Genomic DNA, 22532 nt, shown 5'->3' on the forward strand with positions numbered 1-22532 from the left:
TTTTTTTTTTTTTTTTTTTTTTTTTTTTTTTGAGTGCTGAGTTTGATAAGTTCCTTATAGATTTTGGATACTAACCCTTTATCTGATGTGTCATTTTCAAATATCATCTCCCATTCTGTAGGCTGCCTTTTAGTTTCGCTGATTGTTTCCTTCGCTGTACAGAAGCTTTTTATTTTGATGAGGTCCCAGTAGTTCATTTTTGCTCTTGTTTCCCTTGCCTCCGGAGACGTGTTGAGTATGAAGTTGCTGCAGGCAAGATCAAAGAGGTTGTGCCTGATTTCTCCTTGAGGATTTTGATGGCTTCCTGTCTTACATTTAGGTCTTTCATCCATTTTGAGTTTATTTTTGTGTATGGTGTAACAAAGTGGTCCAGATTCATTCTTCTGCATGTCGCTGTCCATTTTTCCCAGCACCACTTGCTGAAGAGACTGTCTTTGTTCCATTGGATATTCTTTCCTGCTTTGTCAAAGATTAGTTAGCCATATGTTTGTGGGTCCATTTCCAGGTTCTCTGTTCTATTCCTTTGATCTGAGGGTCTGTTCTTGTGCCAGTACCATACCGTCTTGACGATTACAGCTTTGTACTATAGCTGCAACTCTGGGATTTTGGTGCCTCCTGCTTTGTTTTTCTTTTTCAAGATTGCTTTGGCTATTCTGGGTATTTTCTGATTCCATACAAATTTTAGGATTATTTGTTCTGGCTCTGTGAAGAATGCTGGTGTTATTTTGTTAGGGATACAATTGAATATGTAGATTGCTTTGGGTAGTATCGACATTTTAATAATATTTGTTCTTCCTATCCAGGTCTCCTTCTTCTTTTAAGGACACAAGTCATATTGCATTAGGGCCCCACTTTCATTACCTCATTTAAACGAATTACCTACATAAAGACTCCAAATCTAATCACATTAGATTAGTGTTTCAACATATGAATTTGGGGGAGATAGTTCATTCCATAATAGTGGGGGAGCATTCAGCTTCCCACCATTAAGTAAGATGTTGGCTATAAATTTTTGGAAAGTGCTCTTCATTAGGTGGGACAAGTAAAACACATTTCTATTTTGGTAAGAGATTTTTATCAGGGATGGGTGCCAAATATAGTTGAATGCCTTTCTGCATCTATTGGAATTATACAGTTTTTCCTATTTATCTTTTTTGTGGTGAATTATACAGGTTGAGTTTTGCATGCTGAACAACTTCTGTATTTCTAAGATGAACTCCATTTGGTCAGAATGTATTATCATTTAATGTATTGCTGGATTCAGTTACATAATGTAATCTTGAAGATATTTACAGCTATGTTCATGAGGGTTACTGCTCTATAGATTCTCTTTTTCCAATGTTTTTACCTGGTTTTGATGTGTCGTACTACCCATGTAAAGTAGTCCCTATGAATTTCCACCTGATAGTATCCATTGCCTACTGCAGACCTCTCCCTTTGAGTAACTAGCCACTGAATAGTGAGAACAGATCAGCACTGAAGGATGCTGTCTGTGATTAGGTTACAGAAGATTATGACATCCAAGATGGTAACAGACTCTCTTATTCCTGGTTCTGGTGAAGCAAACTGTCATGTCACAGAGGCCCATTTGGTGAGGAGTGAGGGTGGCCTCTAATAATTCGAATGAAAATTTCACTGTAATTTTAATAAGTTGACAATAATTGGAAAATAAATAAGGAAGAACAGTTAATAAAATCCTTTAAAATAAGAATCATGACAATCACGTTTCAAAAAGTATTAAAGAGATACAAATGTGACAAATATATAAATTTAATATATAATAAATTTAGCATTTTGAATCACTGGACAGTAGTAATATACACTGCTTTGTGTTTAATCCACTGCCTACAGAATTTAAACAATTTCAACAAACTTCATATAATAACAACTTATTTATAGATCAAAACCTAAAAAAATCTTAGTATTAAAAGAATATTGTCTTGGGGAAGTTTTCTTGGTGTGACCCAAGTAATAATTGTCAGATAACAATCTCTCACTAGAGAATAGTTTCTATTAAAAAAACTGCATGTCAAATTTACATGATTATTTTTAATACATATTAAAAAGAAAGTAATACTCATGGTCAACAAAATCAACAATAAAAAGAGAACAGTATATATGCAAAGACTATAAAAAGGCAGTTTACAGCAGAAATAAAATTGGCTAATAAACATGGTAAAGTAGTGAAATGTGATGAAAGATAGAGATGTTAAAATGATAGCATTAATTTTATATTAGTGTTTGACTATCATTTTAGAAAATGTTTAAAAATATATTGTTAAATATCAATAATGTGGGGAAAACACACTGTAACAGACTTGATGAGATTTAAAATTCCTAACAATCTCTTCAGGGGAATTTGGCAATATCTATTTATGGAATGCACATAGACTTTAACAAAGCAATTTCATGTTTAAAATGTATCCTATGTAAGTACATGTACAATTATCTCTCTACATTCACACAGATTTGTATAGATCATACGCTGACTGAATAAAGTCATAATTTACAATAATAATAAACTATAATAGTCTCACTGATTTAAATCATTGAAATTGGGATCTTCACATATTGGAATACTATGTAGTAGTAAGAGCACTGGTTGAAAAATCACTGGCCCTTGAGTGTATGTGTACATAATAGGAAATATTGTAGAAGCATACAATGAGCATGATTGAGTGCTTATTTTGAGAGCAGTGCTTTTTCTGGGGAATTTCACTTTATATTTTACTTTTTAATTTTTTTTGTAATTTTAAAAATTTTATTGTGGTAATTGTGTATTATACTTTATATTAATGATACTGTGGAAAGCATTTTTGATGCAATATTTACTGACTATAGAGAGATGGCCATTGTATTTCCACCAGAGGTTAATAAAATATATAGAGAGTGTATATGTTTAAAAGTGGTTACTTTGACTATACACATTTCCCTAAGTCAATAGATCACTAAAGCAGATACTTCTAATACACTGAAGTGTCTACTTCTGAAAATAGGAATTTAACTGGATTCCATTCATATATAAAGTATCCCCTTCTTCCCTCTTTTTACTCAATTCTTTCTGGGCCCAGTTGAATTCTTAGAATCTCTATGCAAATGCTTATTCCATTTATCACCACATCTTGTATCTAAAATTATTGGATGTTCCTTTGGAAGCCATCATGTACACATTTGTTCAATTACCCATAGTGGCAGGGCCACTATTATGTAATGAATATTTGTCTAATATTTGCTTACAACAATTTTTATTTTCTAGGGGCTTAATCAGTGGTTTCTTATAAGCCCTACTGATGATTATCCAACTAAGCATTGAAAACATGATATATTTGGTCAATGCACACGAATTATTGGAGAAAAATGATCAAATTTCAGGGTTAGAAATTAAGATAAAGTATTAAAATCATATCTGTACTTTATCAGTTACTAATTAATAATTAAACCATGAAAATAAAATTACATTCTATCAGAACAATTCATAGGAATGTGAATACATATACAATACTATTAGATTAAAAATTCCTGGCAGAAAAGGACAAAACTAAATTTACATAGTGAATTTCATCACAGAACTTTTCCTTTGAGTCCTTTCATCAACCAGGACAAAAATATATTGTTAAACAAGTTTTATAAACCAATGGCTTAGGGTTTACAAAGGTTTAATTTCCAGCTACTTCATTTATATCTGAAATACCTTCCATTTTCCTCTCCTAATTTTCTTCTCTCTTACATCTATTTTCTATGTCCTCTTTACGTAACTATTATGAGTGAAGAAAAGGTGACTCAAACAGTTATGTACCTTCTCCAAGGGCATATACTTTAATATGTGCCAGAAATAAAATATAAATTCAAGCATGACTAACTGCAAAATTAGCAATGTATTGGACATTCAGGAAGAGCTGATTATGAACAATATTCATCTACCTATTAGAGGAATAATTAGGCTATTAGTGAAATAGTAAGGCTATTTTTTCATACAAATTTTTTATATTTGCTGTTTTTTTGAAATACTTGGAACATAGCAGTGGCTGCACAGAGCCAAAATACGTATATTTAATGTAGTTTTAGTTCTCCTATTTAGGGAAGATTATGTCATGTTTTCTTTAACGTATTAGAACCACTGTTGTTAAATGTCTCAAATAGGAATCTAAAAAAAAAAAATGTTATAGTACATGGAGTAGTGGGGCGCCTGATGGCTAATTCAGTTAAGCATCTGGCTCTTGATTTTGGCTCAGGTCATGATCTCACCATCGTGAGATCTAGCCCGGCATCAGGTTTCCTGCTGGGTATGGAGTCTGCTTGATGTTGTCTCTCTCTGTCTTTCTCCACTTCTCCTCGGCTTGTGCTCATGTGTTCAATCTCTGTCAACAAGTGAATGAATGAATGAATTAATGAATGAATTTCTTATAGTACTTGGAGTATCTAAGACCCTTGATAGTAACACTTTGTTAATTATTACATTTATTTATTAGGTAATACTAAAGTGCGTTTCCTTATATTTTTTAACTATTAAATTACTATTATAATAAATTTAAAGGGTAGTCAGTGGAGGAGCCCCTGGGTGGCTCAGTTGGTGCCTCTGACTCTTGATTTAAGCCTAGATCGTGATTTCAAGGTCCTGAAATGTCAGTCCCAAGTCCAAACCCCGCATCGGGCTATACGCTAGGCGTGGAGCCTGCTTAAGAGTCTCTCCCTCTCCCTCTCCCTTTCCCTCACTCTCTTACCGTCTCCCTCTCCCTTCACCCCTACCCAACTCGCGCTCTTTCTTTCTCAAAGGGAAAATAAATATAAAAGATAGTCAGTGGAAGCATTATTTTCTAGTAAGAAAATTAAGATTTAATGCTCTTAAGTTACCATTTTTAGTACCTGTTTGTGCTTGCACTAAAATACCAGGCATTGGATTCCCCATCAGCTTTTGTATATCCCTGTGACAGCTATTAGCTAATCAGAACTTGAAACACCACTCAAAACAAAGGAAGGAAACACTTAAAACCTCTACATCTCATAAACTAAGGTCTTTATTTCATAGTTTCATATTTCAGAAATATTTCATATTTCATAGTTTCAGAACCTTTATTTCATAGGTTCATAATTTCTTTTTAATTTCTGAAATAATCTAGGAGCAATAGTGTAGATAGGTGTATTTTGAACTAATTGCACAACCTGGATCTTTTTTTTTCCTAATTTTGGTTTGTTGATGATTTATATGGTTGTTTTGTGCAGCATGTGATTTATAAAAAAATAAACAAATAAATAAAATCATAGTTGTGTGAAAGGCTGAGAAGATGAAAGTAGAGAAAAATTGCATTATATTTTCGGTATTTGAATGCATCCCCTGGGAGTGATTCTCTTTTTAGTGAGGCAGGAAAGATCTTTTTTATTCCACAGTATTTTTTACCCTAGGATTCTGTGACCATGAGGCATTTCCCTAATATCTATTTTACTAAAAATCAAATGCATAAGTAAACTTTAAAGGAAGGTGTATTATTGTAAATCTAAAAAAAAATAATACATAAAAAATAGAAAATTTCTAGAGTATTTAAAATATCAGAAGAAAAGTGATATACCTGTCTAGTTAACTTAATTCTACTCCATATCTTTAGTTAGTATTTTCAAACTATTTCTAGGTTTATGCTTTGCACCTGCATGTAAATCACACTGTTATTCACCTGAACAGCTTCTTTTGGATGCCTTCCCAGATTGGAGCCATTTGTACACAAAATGCTTTCTTGGCAGGAGAAGTTCTAAGTGAAGTAAACAGTCTTGATTGGTCGGTGTATAAAATCCGCAAATGTACAGTTAGAAGGGAAGAGTTGGTACTGTAATTGTCCAAGAAGCAGTGCTTGGCATTTGCAGAATGAAGTATTTTCATTGGATCTCTCTATACGAAGAAGAAGACAACACTGTACTTTTCATTTGGTAAATGGAATAAATCCAGCACTTGTAATTTTCCATTTACTTGGAGATTCTTACTGCTAGAGTGCCATTAGAGTGATACTCCAAATTGACTTGTATTACTGCAGCTGAACCTTACCAAGCTTTAGGAGCGGGGGAAAGGTGCTTACTGACTCTGCTTTGTATTTATATGTTTATGAATATGCTGAAGTTTCTGTTTATTCAGGATAAGTGAGAAAGATTGTACAAATGATTAAACTACTAATAAAGAGTTTATTCAAATATGTTACATACTATAGTTAAGAGTAAAGACTTCAGACTTAATGCATTTAAATCCTTACTCGAAAGGTAGAGTTGTGTGTTCAAGAGCAGTGTATTTGATCTCAATAGAATTCAAGTTTTGCATCCTTTATAACAAGCAAAAATACAGGACATGCCTGATAGGGTATGTATGAGGGGAAAATGAGCCAATAAATGAAAAGAGTAAGTTATCAACAATGTCTGTTGGTGATTGTCCTAGTAGCTGCATGTTAAATTAATATTTTAGGGATACCTGGGTAGCTTGGTCAATTAAGTGTCCGACTTCGGCTCAGGTCATGATCTCAAGGTCCATGAGTTGGAACCCTGCATAGGGCTTTGTGCTGACAACTCAGTCTGGAGCCGCTTCAAATTCTGTGTCTCCCTCTTTCTCTCTCTGCCCCTTCTCCACTCATACTCTGACTTTCTCTCTCTCAAACATAAAAAAAAAACAACTTTTAAAAGGTTAATTAATATTTTAAAATATTTTTATATTCACATTGATCTTTTGAGTTTGCTTTTATAATCATTCTATGGGTTTTATTTTATTGTATAGATAAGGAAACTACAATTCAGGAACATTTAATGACCCCTTACTTGTCAAGTAGAAGAAGCAGACTGAAAACTCCAAGTCCCTTTTTCTCTCATATGATTCCACATAAAGATAAACATTTAACATTTCAGTCCTTGCTTAATTTTTCCAAAAAAACCCACAAAATAAATAAAATAAATAAAACAACATCAGCAACAAAAACACATTCTTTTAGGATGTTGCCATACATAAGTTTATCACTGTGAGTATCAGTTAACATTCTTTAGTCTTACAGTAGGAATGAACTTTTTCTTATGTGTCCTATATATTGTTTGTACAACATATACATTATATGTTGTACAGGTTTCATATCATATATTCTAATATGCTTAATCTTAATTTTTTTAACATGTCTTCATTTTTGAGAGACAGAGAGAGACCACGCGTGAACAGGGGGAGGGACAGAGAGAGAGGGAGACACAGAATCTGAAACAGGTTCCAGGCACCCATGCTGTCAGCACAGAGCCTGATGCGGCTCACATAATCTGTGAGATTATGACCTGAGCCCAAAGTCAGATACTTAACCAACTGAGCCACTCAGGCGCCCCAATATAATATGCTTAATCTTAAATGTGATGTTATTTAATTGCATCTTTTCATGGAGTTAGCATGGAAAATTCATTTTAATAACCAACAAATTAATTGTGGCCATTTGAACTTGTTCAAGTAATAGATAAAGGTGAGAAATACTGGGCAAATTTAACTTACTGAGACATTGATAGTATACGATACTGAAAAGAAGGGAGGCTTTCCTACAGTAAAACATAAATAATGGCAATGATTATAAAATTGGCTCTTTTTTACCAAACATATTTATTACTTTTTATCATAAGAAGCAAGTTAATGAACCTCCTGAAGAAGCAAACATGTTATCAATAGAAAATTTATTTGAATCTATTAATTTGAAAGGCATTTTTCTGAAGACTATTTGTTGCCCACTGAAAATTTATTCAGTAAAAATGAGCTTATTTTCAATATTTTCCAGGATTCATATATATTATTAATTGGTGAAGCTTCATTCGATCTACTCATGTACTTATTCAACACATGTTTAAGTACATGCTATATGTGTGACAAAATAAGCCACCGTCAAATGGAGCTTACAGTTTACTTGAGCAGATCTCTATTGTGATGGTTATTACTGTGTGTGTTAACATGACTGGGCTAAAGGATGCCCAGATAGCTGGTAAACAAATTATTTCTGGGCATATTTGTGAAGGTGTCTCTAGAAGAGATTAGCATACTCAGTAGACTGAGTAAAGATTTCCTTCATCAGTGCCATTGGGCATCATCCAATTCATTTGGAGCCTGAATAGAATGCAAAGGTAGAGGAAGAAGGAATATGCTCCTTTTGCTGGAGCTTAGTATTTAATGAAAAATGTGAAACTACAAATGCAAGAGGCTCAACCATCCCCAAGTAGGATAAATTCAAAGACAACCTGAACTCGTCACATCATACTCAAACTATTGAGAGATAAAGAGACATTCTTGAAAACATCAAAAAGAGATGACTCTTTGTGTTCAGTGAAGATACTTAATAAAATTAATAGCTGACTTATCGAAAATAATAAGATGAAAAGTGATAGATGACATATTAAAATAACTGAAGGAAACAGACTGCCAATCAAGAATTATATATCCAGAAAAGTTATATGTCTAAGATGAAGGAGACATTAAGTGATTTCTAGATACACTATTGAACAATACAGTGAAACTGTTAGACCTAATAGATGCCTATAGAACACTCTTCCCAATGATGGAAGAATACACATTTTTTGTAGATGCATGCAAAACATCTTCTAGGCCATAGTTTAGGCCATGAGAGAAGCTTTGGTAAATTAAAAAGAAGTGTTAAACATACAAAATGTATTATCCAAACATAGCATAATTAAATTAGAAATAAATACCAGAAGGAAAATTGGGAAATTCACGAATATATGGAAATTAAAGAACAAGTTCTTAAGTAAAGAATGATTCATGGAAATTAAAGAGTAAGTTCTTAAATAAAGAATGATTCCGGAGAGAAATCACAAGGTATTCAGAAAAATAGTACTTTGCTTAGATAAATAAGAACAAAAATGTAACACACCAATACTTCTGTGATACAACCTAAACAGAGTTATAAAGAGAAATTTGCAGAGATAAAAACCTAAATTAAAAAAAAGATATAAATTCCACAATGTAACCCAAAACCTTAAGAAACCTTAAGACTAAGATGACCAAATTAAACCCAAAGGAAGAAAATAATTAATATTATTAGATCACAAATAGATGAAATAGCTCTTATTACAGAATATCAATGAAACCACAAAAAAGTTTCCTATTTGAAAATACCAACAAGTATCACAAACCTTCAGCAAAAATGTCAAAGAAAAAGACTGAAGTGAATAATTAAAAATGAAAGAGATCATCATTACTGAATTCCTAGTAATAGAGAGGATTGTAGAAAAATACTGTAAAAACTGCATGCAGAATAATTAGCTAACTACACATTAATATGCTACCAAACCATATGCAGCACTGTATAAAAGAATTATACAACATGACCAAGTGTGATTTTTATCTCAGCACTGCAAAGTTGGTCTCACATATGGAAATCATTTGATGTAATACATGGTTGTATAGAATAAAGGGGAAAAATCATGATTATTTTCATAGATGCAGAAAAGCATTTGATAAAATCCAGCATGTTTTCATGATGTGAGCACTAACCAAATTGGGCACAGAACATAATTTACTCATCAAAAAATCTTCTTGGAATAAGTCACAGCCAACATCACACATAATAGTGGAAGACTGAATGATTCCCCATTATGATGGGAAACAAGACCAAGATGTCTACTGTTGCTACTTATACTTAACAGTGTGCAAAAGGTTTTATTCTGGACAATTCAATCAAAAAAAAAAAAAAAAAGAGAGAGAGAGAGATAATAGGTATACTGATTTAAAATGAGAAAATAAAACTATTTCCATAGATGCCATGACCTAGTGTATAGAAAATTTATATGAATTCACTGAAAACAAAACAAAACAACCCCTCCCCCCATATTAAAAGCAAAAGCCCTACCAGAATTAACATACAAGTTCAAGGACATAAAAGAAAAATAAGATCAGTGTACAAAAATCAATTATAGTTTTGTATGCAAGGAATAAACAATTTGAAAATGAAATTAATAAAATATTTAGCATCAGATATGCAGAATCAAAAAAATAAAATACTTAAGAGTAAGATAAGAATAATGAAGTCAAGATTTTAAACCGAAAATTACAAAACCTTGTTTAAAAACGAAAGCAATTCTAAATACAACATCCCTGTCTTTATTACATTTCACTTTATTGCACTTTGCAGTTGTTGTATTTTTTACCAGTTGAAGTTTCAAGAATTCTATAAAGGAAGTAACTTCAATGCGGTAGAAATAGCAGAGCTAGAATTAGTATAGGAGCCTGAAGATGTGAATGAATTGCTACAATCCAATGATAAAACTAATGGGTGAAGAGTTGTTTTTAATGGATGAGAAAAGAAAGTGGTTTCTTGAGATGGAATCTATCCCTGGTGAATATGTTATAAATATTATTGAAATGATGAAGGATTTAGAACAGTACATAAACTTAACTTGGTAAAATAAAGGCAGTATTTGAAAGGATTGCCTCCGATTTTGAGAGTTCTACTATGGGTAACAACATTTATCAAAGAGCATCAAATCCTACAAAGAGATCTTTTGCAGAAGGAAGAGTCAATTGTTCAGCAAGCTTTATTGTCTTAAGAAATTGCCACGTAAATTCCTAGACACACGTAACCTATGAAAACTAAAGCAGGAAGAAATAGAAAATTTGAACAAACCAATTACCAACAATGAAATCCAGTGACTAATTTAAAAAACTCCAAAACCAAAAGTCCAGGACCAGATGGCTCCACAGGTGAATTCTGCTAACATTTAAAGAAGAGTTAATAATTATTCTTCTCAAACTATTCCAAAAAATACAAGGGGAAGGAATACTTCCAAATTCATCCTATGAGGCCAGTATTATCCTGATACCAAAACAAGATAAAGACACCACAAAAGAGAGAGAGAGAGAGAGAGAGAGAGAGAGAGAGAGAGAGAGAGCGCGCTACAGGCTAATATCTTTCACGAATATAGATGTGAAACAAAATACTAGCAAAATAAATCCAACAATATATTTTAAAAACATATACCCAATCAAGTGTGATTTATTCTTGAGATGCAAGAGTGACTCAGTATTTGCAAAACAATCAACGTGATATGTCACATCAATAAAGAAAAGTATAAAAACATATGGTCATTTCAAGAGATGCAGAAAAAGCATTTGACAAAATACAACATCCATTCATGATAAAAACCCTCTGTAAAGTGGGTCTACAGAGAACATACTTCAGCATAATAAAAGTCTTCTATGAAAAACCCAAGAGTGGACATCATACTCAATGGTGAAAAACTGAGAGCTTTTCTCCTAAGATAGGGAACAAGACAAGGATATTCACTCGGCACTGCTTTTATTCAACATAGTACTGGAAGCCCTAGCCACAGCGATTGGAAAACCATAAAGAAATAAAAGGCATCCAAATTGATAAGGAAGAAGTAGATGTCTCACTATTTACAGGTGACGTGGTTCTACGTATAAAAAATCCTAGTGACTCCACCAAAAACTACAAGAACAGATAAATGAAATCAGTGAAGTCTCAGGATACAAAATCGAGGTACAGAAATCTGTTAACATTCCTATACAGTAATAATGAATCAGCAGAAAGTGAAATAAGAAAACAATCCTCCCATTTACAATTGCACCAAAAACAGTAAAATATCTAAGAACGAACTTAACCAAAGAGGTGAAAGACTAGTACTCTCAAAACTTTAAAACACTGATAAACAAAATTTGAGATGACACAAAGAAATTCCATGCTAATGGGTGGGAAGAACAAATATTGTTAAAATGTCTACAGTACCCAAAGCAAACTGTAGATTTAATGCAATCCCTATGAAATACCAACAGCATTTTCCACAGAACTAGAACAAGCAATTCTAAAATTTGTAAGGAACCATGAAAGACTTCAAATAGTCAAAGAAATCTTGAAAAATAAAAAACAAAATGGGAGGTATCACAATTCCAGATTTCAATTTATAGTACAAAGCAGTAGTAATTAAAACAGTGTAGTAATGGCACAAAAAATGGGCACATAGATCAATAGAATAGAGCAGGAACCCAGAAATAAATCCACTTCATCTTCGACAATGAAGTAATGAATATACAATGGGAAAAATCTCTTCAACACATGGTGCTGGGCAAACAGGACAGCCAGAGAATGAAACTGGACCACTTTCATTCACCATATGCAAAATATACTAAAAATGAATTAAAGATCTAAATGCGAGACCTGAAACCATAAAAATCTTTGAAGAGAGCACAGGTAGTAATCTTTCTGACACTGGCCATAGCAATATTTTTCTAGGTACATCTCCTGAGGCAAGGGAAATAATGGCAAAAATAAACTGTTGGGACTACATCAAAATAAAAACTTTCTGCACAGTGAAGGAAAAAATCTTAGACGAAGTCTACTGAATGGGAGAAGATATTTGCAAATGACATATACAATAAAGGGTTAATATCCAAAATATATAAAGAACTGATACAACTCAATACTCAAAAACAACAACAACAAATAATCCAATTAAAAATTGGGCAGAAGACATGAACAGACATTTCTCTGAAGACATGCAGATGCCTAACAGAGACATGAAAATATGCTCAACATCATCATCAGGGAATTGCAAATCAAAACTACTATGAAATATCACCTCTTACCTGTGAGAATGGCTAAAATCAAAAACACAAGAAAAAAAAAATGTTAGTAAGGATGTGGAGAAAAAAGAACCCTCTTGCACTGTTATGAGGGATGCAAATCAGTCCAGCCATTGTGAAAAATAGTATGGAGATTCCTCAAAAATATTAAAAATGGAACTACTCTACAATCTGGGAGTCACACTACTGGGTATTTACTCAAAAATACAAAAACACTAATACAAAGGAATACATGCACCCCTATGATTATTGCAACATCATTTACAATAGCCAAACTATGTAAGCAGCCCAAATGTCCATCAATAGATGAAAAGATAAAGAAGATAAATATATCAAATGGAATATAATTAGTCAAAAAAAGAATGAAATCTTGCCATTTGCAACAACATAGATTGAACTAGAGAGTATTATGCCAAGTGAAATAGTCAGAGAAAGACAAATACATATAATCTCACTTATATGTGGAATTTATGAAATAAAACAAGCAAAGGGACAAAAGGAGATAGACAAAACAAGAAACAGACTCTTAACTATTGAGAACAAACTGATGGTTACTAGAGGAGAGGTGGATGGGGAGATGGGGGATGTAGGGGATGGGTTTTAAAGAGTATACGTATCACGATGAAAAGAAATAAAAGAAAATGATTTTTTTTAAAAATAAGAAATTGCCACAGCCACCCCAATCTTCAGCTACCACCAGTCTCATCAGTAGTCATCAAGATTGAGGCAAGACCCTCCATTAGCAAAAAGATTATGGCTCACTGAGAGCCCATCAGAGTAGTTAGCATTTTTTAGCAATAACGCATTTTTGATTAAGGTACATATACTTTTAGACATAATGCTTTTACACATTTAATAGACTACAGTATAGTGTATACATAACTTTTATATACAGTGGGAAACCAAAAAATACATTTGAATTTTTTTTACTGAGATATTCACTTTATTCTGGTGGTCTGGAACTGAACCTGCAATGTTTCTGAGGTATGCTTATGAAATGGAAAGCTATCCTTTGTTCTTGAATTTGATGACTTAATACTATTAAGATCCAATACTTCCCAAATTCATCTGTAGGTTGAACAGAATACTTAACAAAAGACTGACTGGCTCTTTTTGCAAAAATTCATAAGCTAAGACTAAAATGTATATGACAATGCAAGTGACAATAAAAAAGGACAATAAAAGATAATAAAACAAAACAAAACATGTTATCAGAACAGCCAAAACAATCTTGAAAGAGAACAAATTTGGAGAATTCACATTTTCCTGTTTCAAAACAATGCATATTTATAGTAATCAAGATAGTATGATACTAGGTAAGCATAAGTATGAGAAACAAGGGAATTGAATTTAGAGTCTAGAATTAAAACCTTCCATAAATGGCCAATTGGGTTTTCTACAATAGTGCGGAAACAATTCTGGAGAAAGAATATTCTTTCAGAAAGTGGTATTGGGACCACTGCATATACATGTGCGAAATAATGAATTCAGACCCCTACTTTGGAACATATACAGCAATTAACACTAAACTGAACTTGGATCTAAATATAACAACAAAAACTTTAAAATTCTTAGAAGGTAGCAAATATTTCTCATCTTCAGTTAGGTAATGGCTTATTAGACGAAATGTTTAAAGCACAAGAGAAAAAAAGCAATAAGAGACATAAATTGACTTCATCAAAATTAAATCCTTGTGCTTCAAAGGACACCATTAAGAAAGTCAAAAGACATTCCATGGAATAAAATATGGCAAAGTATTTATCTGAAAATATATTAATAGGTGCAATATATAAAGAGGTCTTACAAGTCAATATTAAAAAGACAATTAGCTCAGTAAAAAATAATGAGCAAGAGATTTAAATAAACATTTTTTTCCAAAGCAGATTTACAAATGGCCACAGTACATGAAAAGATGATTCACAACATTTATATTTAGGGAAATGCATGTCAAAACTACAATTAAGTAAACTTCCCATCCACTATAATGGCTAAAAAGACAGATAACAAGTCTTATTAAGGAAGTGGAGAATTAAGAACAGTCGCAGATTCCTAGTTGGATAGCAAAATGGTACATTTACTTTGGAAAATTTTTGTAATTCTGTAAAATGTTAAAAATTGAGTAATTCTATCACCTAACTATTCCTCTCCTAGGCATACTCAGAGAAATGAAATATATCTGCACAAAACTTGTATACATAGCATTATTTTTTTTTAATGTTTATTTATTTTTGAGAAGAGAGAGACAGAGCATGAGTGGGGGAGGAGAGAGAAAGAGGAAGACACAGAATCTAAAACAGGCTCCAGGCTCTAAGCTGTCAGCACAGAGCCTGACGCGGGGCTTGAACTCACGGACCGCAAGATCATGACCTGAGCCGAAGTTGGATGCTTAACCGACTGAGCACCCAGGCACCCCAACATAGCATTAATTTTTAACAGCCAAAAAAGGAAATGATTTAAATGTTCACCTACTGAATGAACAAAATGTGGTATATGCATACACTTGAATATTATTCATCCACTTAAAAAAAAAAGTACTGATACATACTACTACATAGGTAAACTTCGAAAACATTACGCTATGTGAAAGAAACCAATCACAAAAGTCCACATATTGTAGGCTTTCATTTACATGAAATGTCCTGAAGAGGCAAATCCATTGACACAAGTGTAGATCAGCGGTTACCAGTGGCTACAGGTAGTGGAGAATGGAGAGTGAGTGATAATATGTGATATAATATTTTCTTTATGTTTACTCATTTTTGAGAGAGAGAAAGAACATGACTGGAGTAGGGGCAGAAAGAGAGGGAGACAGTGGATCTGAAGTGGGCTCTGTGCTGACCGCAAAGAGCCGGATGGGGGGCTCCAACTCACAGACTGTGAGATCATGACCTGAGCCAAAGTCGGATGCTTAACCAGCTGAGACACCCAGACGCCCCAGGCAAGGGGTTTCTTTTTTTTTTTTTTTTTTGTGACATCTAAATATTTATTGATAAGATCATTTTCCACCTATAATCTCATTTTTGTCACAAAACCAGTGATATGTATGTGTGGATCTATTTGAACATTTTTTTCTATTCCATTGTTATATTTGTTCATTCTCATGTCATTATCAGAGTATCTTAATTATAATAGCTGTATAGTATTTCTTCAAGTACAGTATTGTAAGTTGTCCATTTCTGCTAATTTTCATTCAAGGTAGTGTCATCTAATGCATATCACTTGCAAATTCTTGTCATTTCAAAAGAGTTGTTGAATTATTATTCATATGCTTAAATTCACATTGCTTAGAATCTATAGATTGATTTGGAGAAATTTACCTCTTAAAAGTATGGAGCCATCTAATTTTGTCCCCACAAAAACACAGAAGAATCTTAGCTTCATAAAATCACTAGGCAATTCTTTCCTATTTTTTGAGTTTTTCCTCTTTAAATGTGATGTTTCTTTCTTTCTTTTTTTAATCTGCCCTGGCACTGTTTACCTTTTATTCGTGTGTAGACCAATTACATAAAAGGAACTTATCATTTTGATTGGGTGTAAGTCTACCACTTGGTTATTTGTCTGATTTGTTCTTTATTCCGTATTTGTCCTGTTTTCCTACATACTTTTGATCTAGAGCGTTTTTGGAATTCCTTTTTAACCCCTTACTGGCTTATTATCTACACTTCTTTATTTTAATTTTTGATGGTTTTCTTTATTTTAATTTTTAATGGCTATTTCAGGGTTTACCATATGTATCTTTAACTTATGGTAGCCTGTTTTCAACATTAACCACTGAATGTATGCTGTTGCACCACCTAGGATCTCTAGTACTATCTTAAATAAGGATTGGCCATCCTTGGTGTGTTCTTAACTTCAGTAAGAAATCATTTAATATTTCACTATTGAATATTATACTTAATGTAGATTATTTATGTCCATGTTCTTAATTAGAAAAAAAGGATCCTTAATTCTGAGTTTCTTAAGTCATTTTTAAACCCAGAATAAATGTTGATTTTATCAGATTATTTTCTGCTTTAGAATAAATGATTACTTTTTCTTTGTACTATTAGTGTGGTAAATTATATTCAGTGATTTCTAAATGTCAAATCAACCTTGCAGTTCATGAATAAACTTTAGTTATGATGTAGTATCCTTTCTATATATTGCTGGGTTTTGTTTTTTTAATGTTACTTAAAACTAATTGGTGTGTGAGAAATATCACTTTGTAATTATCCTCTGTTGTAGCACTCTTAAAATTTGGGTGTCGAGTGTATTCTTGATTAATAAAAGGAATTTGGAAATATTCTCATATTTTATATTATTTGAAAGTTTTTTTAATGAATTGTTGGTTTGCATTCTTATTTAAGTGAAACCATCTGTGGCTGGGGATTTCTTTGTGTATAAGTATTTTAAATTATGGATTTAAGGTTTTTAATACTCATAATTCTATGCCAATATTTTATTTCTGTTTGTGATAGTGCTTGTAAATTTTATCAGGGTAATTATGATTTTATTTAATTTTTAAATTTTAATTGGGTTAGTAAACTTTTTCAGAATATCCTATAATTATCTTTTGGATATCTGTAGCGTTTTAGTGATTTTGCATTTCTACATCTTTTAAGAGTTTATCTAGGGGCACCTGGGTGGCTCAGTTGGTTAAGCGACCAACTTCGGATCAGGTCATGATCTCGCAGTTCGTGAGTTCGAGCCCCGCATCAGGCTCTGTGCTGACAGCTCAGAGCCTGGAGCCTGGAGCCTGGAGCCTGTTTCGGATTTTGTGTCTCCCTCCCTCTCTGCCCCTCCCCTGCTCATGCTATCTCTGTCTCTCAAAAATAAACATTAAAAAAATAATTTAAAAAAGTTTACATAATTTATTAATTTTTTTGGAGATACAGTCTTAGCTTTGTTTATTTGTATGGTTCCTAGTTTGCTTATTCTTGCTTTTATCTTTACTATTAAATTCCCTAGACATTTTGTGATCTACTCTAGTGCTCTTCACTTATGTCATTGTTTCTATATTTTGAAAATATGTTATTAGTGCAGGGTAGGGGACATGATATATTTTCTTTAAGCAACTTAAGTCTTGATTTTTTGTAATACTACTTGCTTTTAAATATGTTTTCTTGGTATAAATATCGCTAAGCCATCCTTCAGTTAGTTTTTAGATGGTACATCTATATTTTCCATACTCTCTTTTCACCTTATCTGTGACTGAGTGATTATTTCTTTAACTTTTAGCGTGTTTCCTGAAAGCAACACTATATTGAGTCTTTTATTTTCGCCAGTCTTTTAATCTTTGTCTTTTAACCAGACTAAATTTATTTTGATGCAGCTATTATCATAATTAGGTTTACATCCAACAGTGTGGTATTGACTTTCTCCTTGTTGAATCTGTAATTTGTTCATTTAATCCATCTTTCCTGGCATTTTTGCATTAATCAACAATTTTTATTTCTCCTTCTAGCATTTCATCATCTTTTAAGAGAGACTAGTAGCAAATAGATCTCTTCAAATAATGGAATTTAGAGTGATAAACTGTCATACGATGTCCAAGGAGCACAGAGTATACCATCCAAAATAGAATTCATTTGGTCCGTGGTTAAAAAGTACATAAGTGTCGCTTCCAGCAAGTTTAACAATTAGTTATTCAATGCAGTCACTGTTTCCATGTTCTACTTGAATTGCATTCTCTCTGTATAGTGCAATCAAATAAGTGGTTAAATACATAGAATGATTTAAAAAATTATAAATATTGTAAATTATGACCCTTATAAGAAAGCTATTTGTCATGATAAGCACATAAGTACACAAAGATTTGGGCAATGGCTATTTAAATGTCAAAATTAGAGCTCTGGAAAACTAAGTTATAGTCAAATATAACAGTACATTTTTAGTAACATACATTTTACAGATGATCTAATTAAATCCATAGCTTTTGTAGAGAAATGTAAGATCTTTGGGGAAATGCTTTGTTTGTTTCCAAAGATACAGAGTTAGAAGCAAACTTTGGCATAAAATTCAAGTCTTGTATTGGTCTAATGCCAGCCAAATAAAACTTTTCTAGTGGAATAACTCAGGTATTGCTTTAAAAACATTTTTTTTTTCCCAATACATGAAACCTCTGGCCCAGGACAAAGTTACATAGTTGTGTTTTTTTTTTTTTTTTTTTTTTCACAATTTCTTCTGAGTCTGTCATGAAGTGCTGAAGTTAGTTAAAGAGAAAAGCAAAACTTTAAAAATTTCTTTTCATGATTCTTCTTTGTAATGAGAAAATTAAAACATAGCATTTTTGTACTTTTAAATTTATTCAAACATCAGAATCTTACTAATTTTAAAGTTCCAAGGATCTGGGGCACCTGAGTGGCTTAGTCAATTAAGCGTCTGAGTCTTGACTTCAGCTCAGGTCATGATCTCAGAGGTCCTGAGATGGAGCCCTGCGTGGGGCTCCTCATTGACAGCACAGAGCCTGCTTGGGACTCTCTCTCTCCCCTCCTCCTGCTCACATGTGTGCACTCTCTCTCAAAAATAAGAAAACTTAAAAAAAATAAAGTTGTAAGGATCTATTTATAAGTTATCAATTATTTTTAAAAAGGTGAAGTAGGAATTCAGTCTATTTCCTAGAAGGCACAGGAAACAAATTACAACACACCTTTAAGAATCATAAGGGATTTTTTTTCCATTCTTGAATTTCGCATTTAGGTTAGGTAAAATTGAAAAGTATATTTGACATTCTAGTGCATAAAGATTCCATATAAAAATGTCAAAAAATTTTCGTGATAAATATAAAACTCTAAATGAAACTATAAAACTCTAAATAAAACCAATGCATATGGTGAACTGAGCAAGAACATTCATTGTGATTTTTATTGCTTTGATGATTACAACTTGTCCAGCCAGTATTCATTAATTGTACTAGTATACATTCCTAATTCTAGACTTATCCATCCACAATTTGGATTTTTTTCTGTTATTATTGTGATAGTGTTTATGCTCTTTGATTATATTCTATTTTTCTATTTAGGGAAAAAAATGCATAACGTAAGCATTTTTCAATTCCCACTGAGAATTTATGCACTATTAATTAGTCCCTTTTTCTCAGCATATGTGAGAAAGTCAGATGGGGTTTCTGCTTGACTACAATGCATTATAAATAGATGGCAATGTTTTTATTTTTACAGAGTACTTTACATAGGCAAAACCTATGAGGCAACATTCTTCCCTCTTAACACTCAGTACTACCGACATCACCTGCCATTTAGGTCTTTTGTGTGGTCTCAGGAGAAACTTACGGTTTGAACTCCAGCAAGCAATGATACTGGTTCCAATCTGAGGCTCCTCTGTCCAATACTCTGATCCTTAATCTTTCTCATCCTGGAGAATAGTCATATATTATGAGAAGACAAAGGGTATAGTTTCCATGAAGGTGCTTATTTATTGAAGTTCCTCATAGCTCTGTTTTTGTCCCCCTCCCCCAATTGAAGCGAGTGGTGCCAAGAAAGCTAAGATGGCTGCCAAGTGGTGAAGGAGAAAAGAGATTTAGAGTTAGACTGAGTAGATTCAGACTGCAGATTTAGACTCAAGTAACATGTAGACAATATCTCTAGAGACTAGCAAGCTATAATAAATTACACACTGTAAATATGCAATATGCAAGCCTCAGGGACAGGCTGCAATAATAGGTAAAATAATCCTCCTCTGTCCTATCTCTTTCCCTTTAGGGATTTGTATCTGGAAAGTGATCTTGCCTAAAACTGAATGTTATGTTACACAAGCAAGCGCCAAGAAAATCATCACATCATAAAACTTTTTTGAGGTGTAGTCCCACAAAGGTGAGCACAGTATAAGCTCAGGGATGTATTCAGGAAAAAAAAAAATCTTATTTCTATTCACTGGCTTGTACAGCCTCAGAATACTGATTACTTTTGAAAACTAAAATGTAATCATGTAACAACATAAACTGTGCTAAGGAAATACATAGATTTGAATTTTTCATATGGACCCTTAAAGTAATTTTTAATACATTTCAGGCTTTGATCCAGGAATAATCTAATCCTCTCACACGTGGAACCTGGCAGTATTTAATATGTAAGCACCTGGAAAATTATCTGTTTTCAGAAAAAATTAATTTCTAGCACCTCTAAATGAAAAGATCCTTTGAAGCAGAAAATAGGAAAAGATTGTGAGTGTGTGTGTGTGTTCTTTAGAGAGGCTGGAAATTAAGGTATATAATCATGTGGAGACACTTTACTCTCTAATCAGCTAGTACAAAAATTTCTTGAACTAGAGACTGGCTTGTATGGAGAAAATGTTTTAAGTGTTTCAAACTCTAGAACTTGATTGCTAGCTCAAAGAATGAAAAAAAAAAACACCACTGAGTCATGGAGGGGTGAAGAAGACAAAGGTTTCGGAGGATAAGCAGGCAGTCTGCTGTGGTGCGCAAAGCAGAACATAATTAAGACATCTAATGCTAATACCACTTACAATCATTTTCCTATTTAATTGAATTCATGTCTTTCACAAAATCATATAGTGCACTAATGTCATATATTGGTCTTTCCATATAAACTACAACAGACTTATAATTCTACACAGGGATAGATCTTGTATATGTAAAGAGGAAGCATATTTGGCCAAAGAATACAGAACTTGAGAAGTCTGCTCATGTTGTTCTTATATAAAGAACAAATGTATAATTTTTTCTCCATTTAATGTCTGATTCTGGTACTGGTAAAACTGTGCGATAATTGTGTTCAACTGTGTGTGATACAGGCTCAAACAAAGTACCCTCTTTATAAAAATTCTGAATATAATCTTAAAACCTTTCTACCTGAAGGGGCAGAGGAAGCCTCATTCACATAGAATTATTGATTTCCCTCCTGTCCAATTTGTTTAATGATATAAAGGATTTTATCAATATCTTTACGTTATAAAAATAAAGTTTTCTTTTAAAGTTTTATTTTAAATTCCTAAAGCTGAAGCATTTACATTAAATTTATCATATACCTGAACTTAATTACTATAGTTTGAAAAAAAAAAACTATTAAAAAGCAAACAAATGCTAACTCATTCCACTTATAAATAGCTATTGTACATGATATTGTTTAGTGTGCATGGTTGATTTCTGTGCTGATTCACAAAATTTGATTAAAGTTGTCAGGATAAAATGCCAACTGAAAAAGGTGGTGTAGTTGTTATAATGTGAAGGTTTTTTTTTTTAAAGTGCACATAATTATTTTTTAATGAAGATCTAATTATATCTTATAATTATCTCAGATCATCCCTTCCTTTCAAATTAGAAACCCTAAAATCATACTCACAGTGCCACATTTAAGTGAAAGATTAACTTAGAGATTTGTAAACCCTTTTTAGAACTTATATACTTAATATTTTCAGTTTTATTTACATTTCTAATACTCCCCTGAAAAGAAATGGACTTTTATTAGCAAACGCCTGCTTCCCACTAATTACAGGCTCGTTCCTATCATTTCAAATTTTTCTTTTTGTCCAGAAGATGCTGCTGCTGCTGCGTAGATGCTCATACAATGTTAGCGACTGACTGTTCTGTGTCTCACTGTCACATCCATCCTTGACTAACAAAGAGATTGATGTGTTTTTTTTTTCCTACTGATTTTGTTCTTCATTCCACCCTGTGATTACTGCCATCTTAGAAAGCAAGGCTTATAAAATGTAAAGGGGATTCTAAGAAATCTATTTATGTTATCTGATCCAAGAAGGAAGCAAAAGTGAAGATTGGATTAAGATGGGATCAGGCACTAAAGATTTAGGATATGAAGGGTAAAGCGATAAGTGATGTGAATTTGCAAACAGTACCATACCTGAAGAAATCATTTTAACTGAAAAGCTAGTGCAATAGAATACATTGTAATAAATCAGAATGGTCTGTGCAAAGGAAGGAAGGAAGGAAGGAAGGAAGGAAGGAAGGAAGGAAGGAAGG

The sequence above is a fragment of the Herpailurus yagouaroundi genome, unplaced genomic scaffold, assembly GCF_014898765.1.
Source record: "Herpailurus yagouaroundi ecotype Mexico unplaced genomic scaffold, PumYag 29, whole genome shotgun sequence".
Classification (NCBI taxonomy): domain Eukaryota; kingdom Metazoa; phylum Chordata; class Mammalia; order Carnivora; family Felidae; genus Herpailurus; species Herpailurus yagouaroundi.